Source organism: Schistocerca cancellata, chromosome 5 (genome assembly GCF_023864275.1).
Source record: "Schistocerca cancellata isolate TAMUIC-IGC-003103 chromosome 5, iqSchCanc2.1, whole genome shotgun sequence".
Classification (NCBI taxonomy): domain Eukaryota; kingdom Metazoa; phylum Arthropoda; class Insecta; order Orthoptera; family Acrididae; genus Schistocerca; species Schistocerca cancellata.
Genome location: NC_064630.1, coordinates 681,398,769 through 681,412,094, shown reverse-complemented (window position 1 = coordinate 681,412,094; position 13,326 = coordinate 681,398,769).

The window sequence follows — 13,326 nt, the reverse complement described above, 5'->3', positions numbered from 1 at the left end:
ACATTTTGAGACGAGACTCGTCCAACGAAGCAACATATTTCTCGTCATCGAGAGTCTAATGCAGGTGATGATGGGCCCAGGCGAGGCATAAAGCTTTGTCTCGTGCAGTCATCAAGGGTACACGAGTGGGTTCCGAAAGGCCACATCGATGATGTTCTGTTAAAGGGTTCGGACGCTGACACTTGTTGATGGCCCAGCAATGCAGTATGCAGCAATCTGCATTTCTGTCACTTTGAATGATTCTCTTCCGTCGTCGTCGGTCCCGTTCTTGCAGGATCTCTTTCCGGCCCCAGTGATGTCGGAGATCCGATGTTTTATCGGATTCTTGATATTCACTGTGCACTCTTGAAACGGTCGTGCAAGAAAATACCCACTTCATCCCTGCCTCGTAGATACTGTCCCGCGTGGTAGAGTAATATAGCTTATGCACACGTGTAGACAGTGTTTGCGCAGCAATCGCCGACATAGTGTAACTGAGACGGAATAACGGGAACTAGCCCGCATTCGCCGAGGCAGATTGAAAACCGCATTAAAATCCATCCACAGATTGGCCGGCACACCGGACCTAGACACTAATCCGCCGGGCGGATTCGTGCCGGGGACCGGCACGCCTTCCCGCTCAGGGCACGGAAAGCAGCGAGTCAGACCGCACGGCTAGCAGGGCTAACGTCCGTGTTCTCTACGTTGTATTGACTACCAATGCTATGAAGTAACGTACTTCACCACACAGATTTAAAGATGGAGATTTGTTTGGAATTTATCTGAATGGAAAAGTTTTTTTTTTCATAAGCTGCTCACAATCGTTGAAAACGATACGAAATGCCCCATATATTTGTAAAAATGTATATACCTCTCTCTTCTTCGTAGTCACTGACTGGCATAATACGAAGTTCCACAGTAAAAAAAAACTTAGTCTTTCTTCAGAAATAGACAGCGAGGTCACTTTAGATATCTGGCCTACGGGGAAACGTTCCAGTCCCTGGCCTCCGCAACACAAATTGCAGCAAACACAGCCGGCCGCGGTGGTCTAGTGTTTCTAGGAGCGCAGTCCGGAACCGCGGGACTGCTACGGTCGCAGGTTCGAATCCTGCCTCGGGCATGGATGTGTGTGATGTCCTTAGAACTAATGAAACCTAACTAACCTAAGTTCTAGGCGACTGATAACCTCAGAAGTTAAGTCGCATAGTGCTCAGAGCCATTTGAACCATTTTTTTTGAGCAGCACACACATGAGTTCCAATAAGCAAGATTGACTTTTGAGTGAATCCTTGTGTTAAATAAAAAACCGATTCTTCCGAAAACAAAAGGGGATAAAGTTGGAAAGGTGGTAAATGCGAATCTGCTGTCTTTCACTTCATAACTCAGAACTCACTACGCCATCAACAGCACGGCAACATACGCAGGCCCAGCTACTATTACGAAGCTACATACACTGTACAAATTGTACCATGAAGACTCGCCTTTGACAGGTCATCGTGCCATTGTATGGAAACTTACTGTACGGAAGTATACAAAGTTATCAGACTAGAAACATCAAAAGCAGAGAGCCATCACCTACCTATATGTAGTTTTCTATCATTTTATTATAACAAGTCACAGCTAGAACGACCCGTCCTCCAAAGATCCTAAATGTTCAGCAAACATTCATACTACATACTCGAATTAAATCCACCAAATTCGATGTTTGTCATACGGTATGGCAGCTTCTATGTTCTACTTGTGATGTAAGACGATGTAGCATCCCACCGGCCACGTTTCTCTCCACGAGTCAAAAAACTGAAATGCCAGAATTTTTAAATGAAATTCCTCAGTGCAGTCCACCCTTAGACTTCACCAGCTTCTTTTCCACGTGTGTTTCCACGTGTGTTTCCACGTGTGTTTCCACGTGTGTTTCCACGTGTGTTTCCACGTGTTTTTCCACGTGTGTTTCCACGTGTGTTTCCACGTGTGTTTCCACGTGTGTTTCCACGTGTGTTTCCACGTGTGTTTCCACGTGTGTTTCCACGTGTGTTTCCACGTGTGTTTCCACGTGTGTTTCCACGTGTGTTTCCACGTCCCATGAGAGGTCGGCCTTAAGGTATGAAGACGATCGACACTGCAACATGCTCGACGGAAGCCGTGAAGTAAGACGCAGAGAAGGTCGAGAGTATGTGGGAGATGGATGTAACAGAAGCAAGACGCATGATGAGGAATTCGAAAAGTGGCGAATCAGAAATAATGTAACGTTAGCAGTAAAGCGACTGTACATCACGGCTGCTTAGTAACGCGTTGTTCATTAACGAAAGCTCGGCTTGATGTGTTTAAAATGTAGTATATAGTTCTATTGCAACATATGACGTTAAAGGTAGTCTGTTACAACGATGTTCTATGGTACTGCCATGCGTGAGACTCAGTATTGTGCCTTTGCTTTTCTATGAATTGACAGTTTTCCTTGGTTAGAAAGGTGGATCACATCAGAACTACGTGTTAGTGTCAAGAGTGTGATTCATACTGGACGTATTAGGAGCTGGAACATTTAAGAGTTCCTTGACCACTGAACCAGGCAATGCCCTGCAATTGCTAAATATGTTGGGAATCGGATAATCCGGGTATACCTGGGAACCATAGGATACAATTCTCGGCTCTTCCTTGCGACCTAGGCAGCCATACACAATATGAATGAATGTGTAATTGCTTAAATGCACTATCATATTAAAAACAGATTGTGAGAAAGAAGGGACAGCCAGGGCGGCAGTGGGGGTTGAACAACAGGAAAAGATTGAATAACCAGAGAAAGGATAATGTTCTAAGAGTCGATGCTTCTAATATCAGTAGCTTCAACGTGGAAGGGAAGTTACAAAATCTGTAAACTGAAATGCTAAGGCTCAGCAGGTCGGCTGAAGAGAAATGGGCATCCCTTAAAAGGCAATCAATGAAATGGAAAGAAGGCAAGGATTTCTGGTAAAGTGGGTACAATGGGAGTACAATTGAAGGAAATCAGCCCTCGATCACTATTTTTAACAAATTAACCTGGTTTCGACACTGATAGGAGTGTCTTCCTCAGAATTTGTTGTAGAATATAGACCATTCTTTGATTTATACTCCATCATACGTTTTTAGTTATAAATCTGAGAGCATAAGTACGGAATCGTCGAGAAAGACTGGCAGTGCTTATGTCATTTATAAAATAATAAATATGCCAAAAGGGCATTTGCCTAAAAATATTAAAGACAAAGAAAACGGTGATAGTGAGCCACTGAGGGCTGCTCGTTACTTGCGTGGTGCAGGTTGCAAAACGGACTGAGGTGCCCGCGTTAACAAATGCGGCCAGGTGAACATACCATGCCTCGGAGGTTATCTATACCGATGGCTCGATGGTTGATGGCCGTGTGGGGTACGCTTATGTTCATGCGGACTATGTCGACCAGCGCTCCTTGCCGGAAGGCTGCAGTGTTTACACCGCAGAACTGACAGCCATTTTTCGTGCCCTTGAGCATATTCGTACCAGCACTGGAGAGTCCTTTGTCATTTGCAGTGACTCGCTCAGTAGTCTGCAGGCTCTTGACCAGTGCTACCCACGCCATCCCATAGTTGGTGCCATCCAGGGGTCATTCACCCTCTTGAACAGCGTAGTCGTTCGGTGGTGTTCATATGAACCCCGAGACACGTTGGGATCGCGGGAAACGAACTCGCCGACAAGTTAGCCAAAGAGGCTACCCGCAAACTGCCGTTGGAGATCGGCCTCCCGGCAACATCTCCGAACGGTTTTGCACCGTCGGGTCTTCGGGTTGTGGGGAGACGAATGGCGCACTCTGTCTGCACCCAACAAGCTGCGGCAGGTAAGGGAGACCACGACTGTGTGGGGTTCCTCCATGCGGGCCTCTTGCAGGGATTCTGTTCTGTGTAGGCTCCGCATTGGCCACTCTTGGCTGACGCATGGTCATCTGCTGCGTCGAGAGGACCCCCCCTCATTTTCGCTATGGTGCGAATATGACGGTGGCCCATATATTGTTGGAATGTCCTCTTTTAACCGCCCTCAGGCGAACTTTTAATCTCCTGGGTGATTTATCATCTCTTTTAGGTGACGATGTCTCTATGGCAGATCGTGTTTTAAGTTTTATTCGAGAAAGTGGCTTTTATAGGTCCCTCTAATTTTATTGCGTCACCCTCTTTTGTGCTGTATCTTTTACTTTGTCTTGTGTTGTAATTCGACTCCACCCTAATCTTTTACGCTGGAGGTTTTAACGTGTTGCAGAGTGGCTGACTCATCCTATTATTTTCGTGATCAGCCAGCCACAGTCCTCTGCTGTGCAGTTTTAATTCCTTCTGCCTTTCTTCCCTGTTGTTTTTGTTGCTGTGCTCAGTTTTCCATGTTTCTTTATTATTGACCTTCGGGATTTTCTTCCCCTGGAATTTGTATCTTGTGCTTCGAATGACTAATGGATGGATTCCCTGTGCTCTGTGTGTTTATGAAACCATTTTCGAATTAGTAAAACAAATCACTGTGGCCACATTTGCACCTCGAATTATCGAAAAGTAGTGGGGAGAGACCAGTACGTGAGTTGACATTTTGCGTATTTTCATTGTATCATGTTCTGTGGGATAACCTTCTGCGGTAACTCTACGTCAGCAAGAAAACGTATGTATCAACTGCAGTTCAAAAGGAACAGAGACATGGACAATTATAATGCCGGGAGAAAAAGGCGCATTCATTACTCCACATTAAGCATGTCTTCCCTTCAAAATAGGGGTGCAAAGTGGAGACACCAAAATCTTCGCTCCCTTACCGCACGTATAAAATGCCTAAGGAACAGCTAGGTTAAATTTGAAAAGGTAATGAGAAAGTTCGTCCTTTGCAATTCTTATACTGTGTTCCTGAGGGCTGGGTGGCCGTTTCTACCACCATAGCCTCCATCAGCATTTCTTCGTAATACCACGTGAGCTGTCACGGTCTTCAGCTGACGTGCTGTAAGGTACGATCCACTGGTTCCCGCAAGGCTCTGTATAAAAATGCCTGCCCATCAGTATGTAGTCCTAACACTAAACCGTTAAATAAGCACAGGTCTGTTATTTCTCGGTTCAGATCACTTTTAAAATTTACACTCCTTCCCGCTCGAATGATTGCACATGGCATCGGAGTACAGCAAACTCTTTCACACTCCGAGACGGAAGTGCAACGGAATTGGTATTCGGTGAGTTAGGGGGCAATATTGGTTATTCCATTGCCAGTGACAACCCTTTGAAAACGTAGGCCATTAAATTTCAGGTTACACTGTGTATTTGAGATCTGCCCTAGCATACATGGCATATAGAAAAACTGGTAGGGCGATGACTGTACTTCTAACCTTTCGTCGTATAGGTGAAATTACCCGAGTAGTGCGCACATCAGTTTTGGATCAATATGCTTATTAAATTTTGTTCCGGCTCATGAAACATACAGACGCAATATCAGTCACACATCCAAAGCATGGCTGCAGCTGTTTGTATTTCAGTGTCCAATTACGGTCTATTTCCGCACAAGCTCATTTCCAAGTTGGCTCGCCATAATGTTTAACTTACTATCCGAAGTCAAGCAACTTAAAATCGCTGCGAATCAGTTGGCCGATTGGTTGAATATTATCGTCTGTGGTCGATGTCGATGACATTATTTCCCCGATTGGCATAATCCACGTTTCTGCGCTGTTGGTCGCAATAATGGCAGCGTTCCACTACTGCTGGGTGTGACATTACGTTTCGTCGATCAACAACCGGAATTTCACGTTGAATCTGGTTGCTATTTTGACGATTTGCCTAAAAGAATCGTACTGTCCCGCTCCATTTTTTGCAGTTGATCTCAAGTTACGGCTACACTACACTCGGACCTTGGGCTGCACCTGTTAACCGTACCGCAGCAGAACAGACGCTGTTTCCTGATGATCAACCGGTCTCGTTGTGGGTTTCAGCTTGGACGATGTGTGTGGAAGTACAATGCGGGAATATACAGTGACTTCCTAACAAACTTTCTTGTGCCGGTCACATTTTAATAATGCATTTCGTATAGTTGTTCGAACTGTTGACGAGCTGCAACTTCTTCAGTAAGATAGTTGTTAGATGCGGATGGCTTATGGTTCTTCGTGTTGTATCGAGAAGAGCCCCCTCCTTAGTCACGGAACTCGATTTCTGTAGGACACTATTAAGGTCTCGTGGCAGCCATCCAGGTTGGTCTTTTAATGGTTCCCGTAAATGGCGTAATGCACATGGTGCGACGGTTTATTTGAAAAGGATTAAGCCATGTTGCTTCGTTATTCTTTCCCGATTATCCCTGTTCTGTCTCTAATAACATACTCATTATTCCGACGTGAGGGTTTAACCTTGGTTCCTGCCTTCGTTCAGCGTGAAATTTTACGTGCGAAACAAGAGGTTAATTCGTCAGTAGGACAAAGTGATATTTATGAAATAGCTTACAGGGAAAGCTTTGTGATAACTTACATTAAGGTATTTGGACTGTACGCAGTTCATAAGGAGGCATTTCCAAATTACCGAGAACAAGTGTTGACCATACCTCAAACTACGTAGCGTATATTGAGCTTGGCTGGATTGCAATCGTACAGGTAGCATCAGTTTCCTCATTGTGCAACGTAATTTCCCTTGGGCTAACGTAAGAGTGTGTTCGTTAAAAACCTGGCTTGTAGGTGACTCGGGTTCGAGCTGTACAGTGTCAGCTCTGCGCCCTGGTAGTGTAGTGACGATTCAGTTCACTTCATAGGTGATCGTTCGATGCAGCTAGAGCGCTGCGAATTAAGCTATTAAACATAAATTCTCAGGGAAAGCACAGCAAGAACGTATGCTACACTCGGACACCATTCTGTATACGAAATATTGGGTATCGTGGAAACGTTTTGCCACATTTGCGCAAGAGCTTGTTGGCTGTAACCATCATTCGAAAATGTTTTTACTACTTTCTCTCCAGAACTTAAACCTGTTACTAAATTAGCAACATAGGGCTAGGGAGTGGTTGTCCTTATGACATTAAGTGAGCTCACCTAATAAGAATGTCGCATTTGCAACTTAAATAGCAGCACAAGAGTAACGGTAGTCTCAAATTTCTAAATACGTTCCTAAACCTGTTCTTCTGACATCACGCTCAGATACGTGAACTAGTCCACGTATAACGAAATGGTCTCAAGGTCCGACAGCCGAAGTCAAAATCGGGCAAGTCCATGTACAGAATCTGTCCCTTGGTTGCAGTCCCGATCGCGAAAACCACACGTCGCTTAACCGAACATCTACTCCTGTCAGAGCCCTCCCTCTCTGCTGGCCACAACATTAGTTCTCCCTTTGCATTTCAGCAGTTCACAATAGCCCATCCCCCACCGCCGTGTCCCCCAGTATCACCGACCTTGGGCCGGTACGATCTCAAGTAGCTCCCCAGCACGTAACACACTTTTTACAACACAGACAATCCTGTGCAGTAGAAATGGAATGGAAACCAAAAGGAAATGAAAAGGTAAATGAAATTGAACGAACATTCCAACAATAATTATTCTGCAGTTAATTTACGTACGTTACATGAAACATACGTACCGCATCTGACTAACTGCTATTCTTTTAAACACAGAAGTAGGATTTAGACGCACAAGGACGTGGGTCACTCGCACTTTCGATCAAATACTGTGGACAAAGCTAATACGTCAAATATATCTGACACAGTTGGGCTGTAGTTATTAGTACACTTGTGGGGTATTTTGTGTTACGTCACACTCAATGTAGATAGTTGGTGTTCAAGCATACTTCGTAATAATGCACTCCGTATTGCTTTTCCTGACAAAGGCTACTGTGCGATGATATTCGGTGTTGTTGTTGTTGTTGTTGTTGTGGTCTTCAGTCCTGAGACTGGTTTGATGCAGCTCTCCATGCTACTCTATCCTGTGCAAGTTTCTTCATCTCCCAGTACCTACTGCAACCTACATCCTTCTGAATCTGCCTAGTGTATTCATCTCTTGGTCTCCCCCTACGATTTTTACCCTCCACACTGCCCTCCAATACTAAATTGGTGATCCCTTGATGCCTCAGAACATGTCCTACCAACCGATCCCTTCTTCTGGTCAAGTTGTGCCACAAACTTATCTTCTCCCCAACCCTATTCAATACTTCCTCATTAGTTATATGATCTACCAATCTAATCTTCAGCATTCTTCTGTAGCACCACATTTCGAAAGCTTCTATTCTCTTCTTGTCCAAACTATTTACCGTCCATGTTTCACTTCCATACATGGCTACACTCCATACAAATACTTTCAGAAATGACTTCCTGACACTTAAATCTATACTCGATGTTAACAAATTTCTCTTCTTCAGAAACGCTTTCCTTGCCATTGCCAGTCTACATTTTATATCCTCTCTACTTCGACCATCATCAGTTATTTTGCTCCCCTAACAGCAAAACTCTTTCACTACTTTAAGTGTCTCATTTCCTAATCTAATACCCTCAACATCACCCGACTTAATTCGACTACATTCCATTATCCTTGTTTTACTTTTGTTGATGTTCATCTTACATCCTCCTTTCAAGACACCGCCCATTCCATTCAACTGCTCTTCCAAGTCCTTTGCTGTCTCTGACAGAATTACAATGTCATCGGCGAACCTCAAAGTTTTTACTTCTTCTCCATGGATTTTAATACCTACTCCAAATTTTTCTTTTGTTTCCTTTACTGCTTGCTCAATATACAGATTGAATAACATCGGGGAGAGGCTACATCCCTGTCTTATTTCCTTCCCAACCACTGCTTCCCTTTCATGTCCCTCGACTCTTATAACTGCCATCTGGTTTCTGTACAAATTGTAAATAGCCTTTCGCTCCCTGTATTTTACCCCTGCCACCTTTAGAATTTGAAAGAGAGTATTCCAGTCAACATTGTCAAAAGCCTTCTCCAAGTCTACAAATGCTAGAAACGTAGGTTTGCCTTTCCTTAATCTTTCTTCTAAGATAAGTCGTAAGGTCAGTATTGCCTCACGTGTTCCAATATTTCTACGGAATCCAAAGTGATCTTCCCCGAGGTCGGCTTCTACTAGTTTTTCCAATCGTCTGTAAAGAATTCGTGTTAGTATTTTGCAGCTGTGGCTTATTAAACTGATTGTTCGGTAATTTTCACATCTGTCAACACCCGCTTTCTTTGGGATTGGAATAATTATATTCTTCCTGAAGTCTGAGGGTACCTTGCCTGTTTCATACATCTTGCTCACCAGATGGTAGAGTTTTGTCAGGACTGGCTCTCCCAAGGCCGTCAGTAGTTCCAATGGAATGTTGTCTACTCCGGGGGCCTTGTTTCGACTCAGGTCTTTCAGTGCTCTGTCAAACTCTTCACGCAGTATCGTATCTCCCATTTCATCTTCATCTACATCCTCTTCCATTTCCAAAATATTGTCCTCAAGTACATCGCCCTTGTATAAACCCTCTATATACTCCTTCCACCTTTCTGCTTTCCCTTCTTTGCTTAGAACTGGGTTTCCATCTGAGCTCTTGATGTTCATGCAAGTGGTTCTCTTATCTCCAAAGGTCTCTTTAATTTTCCTGTAGGCAGTATCTATCTTACCCCTAGTGAGATAAGCCTCTACATCCTTACATTTGTCCTCTAGCCATCCCTGCTTAGCCATTTTGCACTTCCTGTCGATCTCATTTTTGAGACGTTTGTATTCCTTTTTGCCTGCTTCATTTACTGCATTTTTATATTTTCTCCTTTCATCAATTAAATTCAATATTTCTTCTGTTACCCAAGGATTTCTACTAGCCCTCGTCTTTTTACCTACTTGATCCTCTGCTGCCTTCACTACTTCATCCCTCAAAGCTACCCATTCTTCTTCTACTGTATTTCTTTCCCCCATTCCTGTCAATTGTTCCCTTATGCTATCCCTGAAACTCTGTACAACCTCTGGTTTAGTCAGTTTATCCAGGTCCCATCTCCTTAAATTCCCACCTTTTTGCAGTTTCTTCAGTTTTAATCTACAGGTCATAACCAATAGATTGTGGTCAGAGTCCACATCTGCCCCTGGAAATGTCTTACAATTCAAAACCTGCTTCCTAAATCTCTGTCTTACCATTATATAATCTATCTGATACCTTTTAGTATCTCCAGGGTTCTTCCATGTATACAACCTTCTATCGTGATTCTTAAACCAAGTGTTAGCTATGATTAAGTTGTGCTCTGTGCAAAATTCTACCAGGCGGCTTCCTCTTTCATTTCTTAGCCCCAATCCATATTCACCTACTACGTTTCCTTCTCTCCCTTTTCCTACACTCGAATTCCAGTCACCCATGACTATTAAATTTTCGTCTCCCTTCACTATCTGAATAATTTCTTTTATTTCATCATACATTTCTTCAATTTCTTCGTCATCTGCAGAGCTACTTGGCATATAAACTTGTACTACTGTAGTAGGTGTGGGCTTCGTATCTATCTTGGCCACAATAATGCGTTCACTATGCTGTTTGTAGTAGCTTACCCGCATTCCTATTTTCCTATTCATTATTAAACCTACTCCTGCATTACCCCTATTTGACTTTGTATTTATAACCCTGTATTCGCCTGACCAGAAGTCTTGTACCTCCTGCCACCGAACTTCACTGATTCCCACTATATCTAACTTTAACCTATCCATTTCCCTTTTTATATTTTCTAACCTACCTGCCCGATTAAGTGATCTGACATCCCCGCTCCGATCCGTAGAACGCCAGTTTTCTTTCTCCTGATAACGACGTCCTCCTGAGTAGTTCCCGCCCGGAGATCCGAATGGGGGACTATTTTACCTCCGGAATATTTTACCCAAGAGGACGCCATCATCATTTAATCATACAGTAAAGCTGCATGCCCTCGGGAAAGATTACGGCCGTAGTTTCCCCTTGCTTTCAGCCGTTCGCAGTACCAGCACAGCAAGGCCGTTTTGGTTATTGTTACAAGGCCAGATCAGTAAATCATCCAGACTGTTGCCCTTGCAACTACTGAAAAGGCTGCTGCCCCTCTTCAGGAACCACACGTTTGTCTGGCCTCTCAACAGATACCCCTCCGTTGTGGTTGTACCTACGGTACGGCTATCTGTATCGCTGAGGCACGCAAGCCTCCCCACCAACGACAAGGTCCATGGTTCATGGGGGGGATTCGGTATTACGTCTGCTATAATGGCCTGACTAAATTAAAATCGTCTGGTCGTTAGTGTGAGGTTCTTCGATAATTCTAGAGATGGGTAATAGCAACTGCAACGTGAAACTGAAGTATAGCAACTACAACGTAGAAACTTTACTTCAGTTTCACAAGTATGATACACTCCTGTTATTCCACACACTCCTGTTTCAGTGGATTGTATGACATATTCACAACTATTTGTGAACACAAAAGCATATTATCATGCATACAATTACACACACTCCTCTTGAAGTTCAACATTTACGAAACTGAAGTTCCATCTCAGACACAAATTGGACTGGTGTGCTATGCCTGTACACCAATGGCCAATGTAAAAGTGGCCCTGTTGTACAGTTGATGGTACACAACACCAGCTGGAATACAATTTCATGAAAACTGTAATTAATCCCTGATAGCTGTTTAATATCTGGCAGCTCCCACAGCAGCAGGAATGGGCGTCTACATTCTTGACATGGCAATGCGCAGCACATGCAGCTGCAAATAGTTGCAGCAACGGTGCGCACGCAGCATATCTGAGGCAAGTGCAAGGTCCATTGGCTGCTCTTCCACAATGTCGATGGACATCGGCGGGAGTTCCATTCCAATCTGCAGCTGTGCCTTTGGGACACAGCCCACTACATGCTGTTCACCGACAACACCAGTCCAGCGCACGTCCTCCAGCAGCCGTAACTTGCTGCATTTGTCGTACACGGCCGACATGGTCGTCCTGTGTGCACCTGTGTCGACTATGTCGGGCAATTTACAGCTGCTGGCGAACCTGCGCTGGACTGGTGTTGTCGGTGGGCTGCAGACTGGAATCGAACTAACAATGAAACCTCCCCATCGCACCCCTCTCAGATTTAGTTATAAGTTGGCACAGTGAATAGGCCTTGAAAAACTGAACACAGATCATTCGAGAAAACAGGAAGAAGTTGTGTGGAACTATGAAAAAAATAAGCAAAATAGACAAACTGAGTAGTCTATGTGCAAGATAGGTAACATCAAGGAGAACGTGAGTTCAGGAGCGCCATGGTCTCGTAGTTACCGTGGGCAACTGCGGAGCGAGAGGTCCTTGGTTCAAGTCTTACCTCGAGTGAAATTTTTTTTCCTTTATTTTCGCAAAGTTATGATCTGTCCGTTCGTTAATTGACATCACTGTTCACTGTAATAAGTTTACTGTCTGTTTTGCGACCGCACCGCAAAATTACAGTTCGGAAAATATTCATTGACCTTGTTATTGAAGTTGCGAGCTATATTTGCTGGATTCGTATTGCCCACGGAATAGATCTCACGTATTTAATGCACTCCCGTCCAAAGTAGCGAACAGTCAACTGCCACCCAGGGAGCCTCGTTAGCAGGAATATTCTCTCTTCCGTGCGCTGTTGTCGACTGACGTCGTGTGTTTCGATGTTTGCGCCATAGCATGAGGATGCTACACCTGAACAGTCATCTCGCAACGGACGGACAGATAATAATTGTCTGAAAATAAAAAAAAATACTTTTCACTCGAGGGAAGACTTGAACCAAGAACCTCTCGTTGCGCAGCTGCTCACGCTAACCACGGGACAACGGCGCTCCTGAGCGCTCTCTATCCTTGATGTTGCCTATCTTGCACATGGACTACTCAGTTTGGAACTATGTATATTTTGCTTATTTTTTTCACACAACTTCTTCCTGTTTTCTCGATTGATCTGTGTTCAATTTTTCAAGGCCTATCCACTGTGCCAACTTATAACTAAATCTGAGGGGGATGCGATGGGGAGGTTCCCTTGTAAGAACTTCCAGCATTACAGCGCGTCAGCAATCGTAAGTATCGAAATAATTATGAAAAATCCGCCTCGATTGCACAAATTACCTGGTGTTTACCCAGGTTTCAGCGTGGGTAACCACGCCTTCTTCAGAACAAATATAAAACAGCTTGCCTAAATAGGCATAGTCAAAGGCTAAAATCAACACCTACAGCGGCAAGACCCGATAAATTTTTTTAGAAATAAACGGTGCATATGTACCATGCCAATAAAATTACTTATCTCAACCCCGTGTGTGCTGCCTCGCCCCAGCCAACGTAAGATGGTCACAGGCTCTCCACCGAACTGGGGCACCGCAGGCGGCTCACATGCGCGGCTATCGAAATCACTGCGCATGCGCGCGGCCAGGAAACGTTCTTCTTATGCATGGGAGCGGCATTA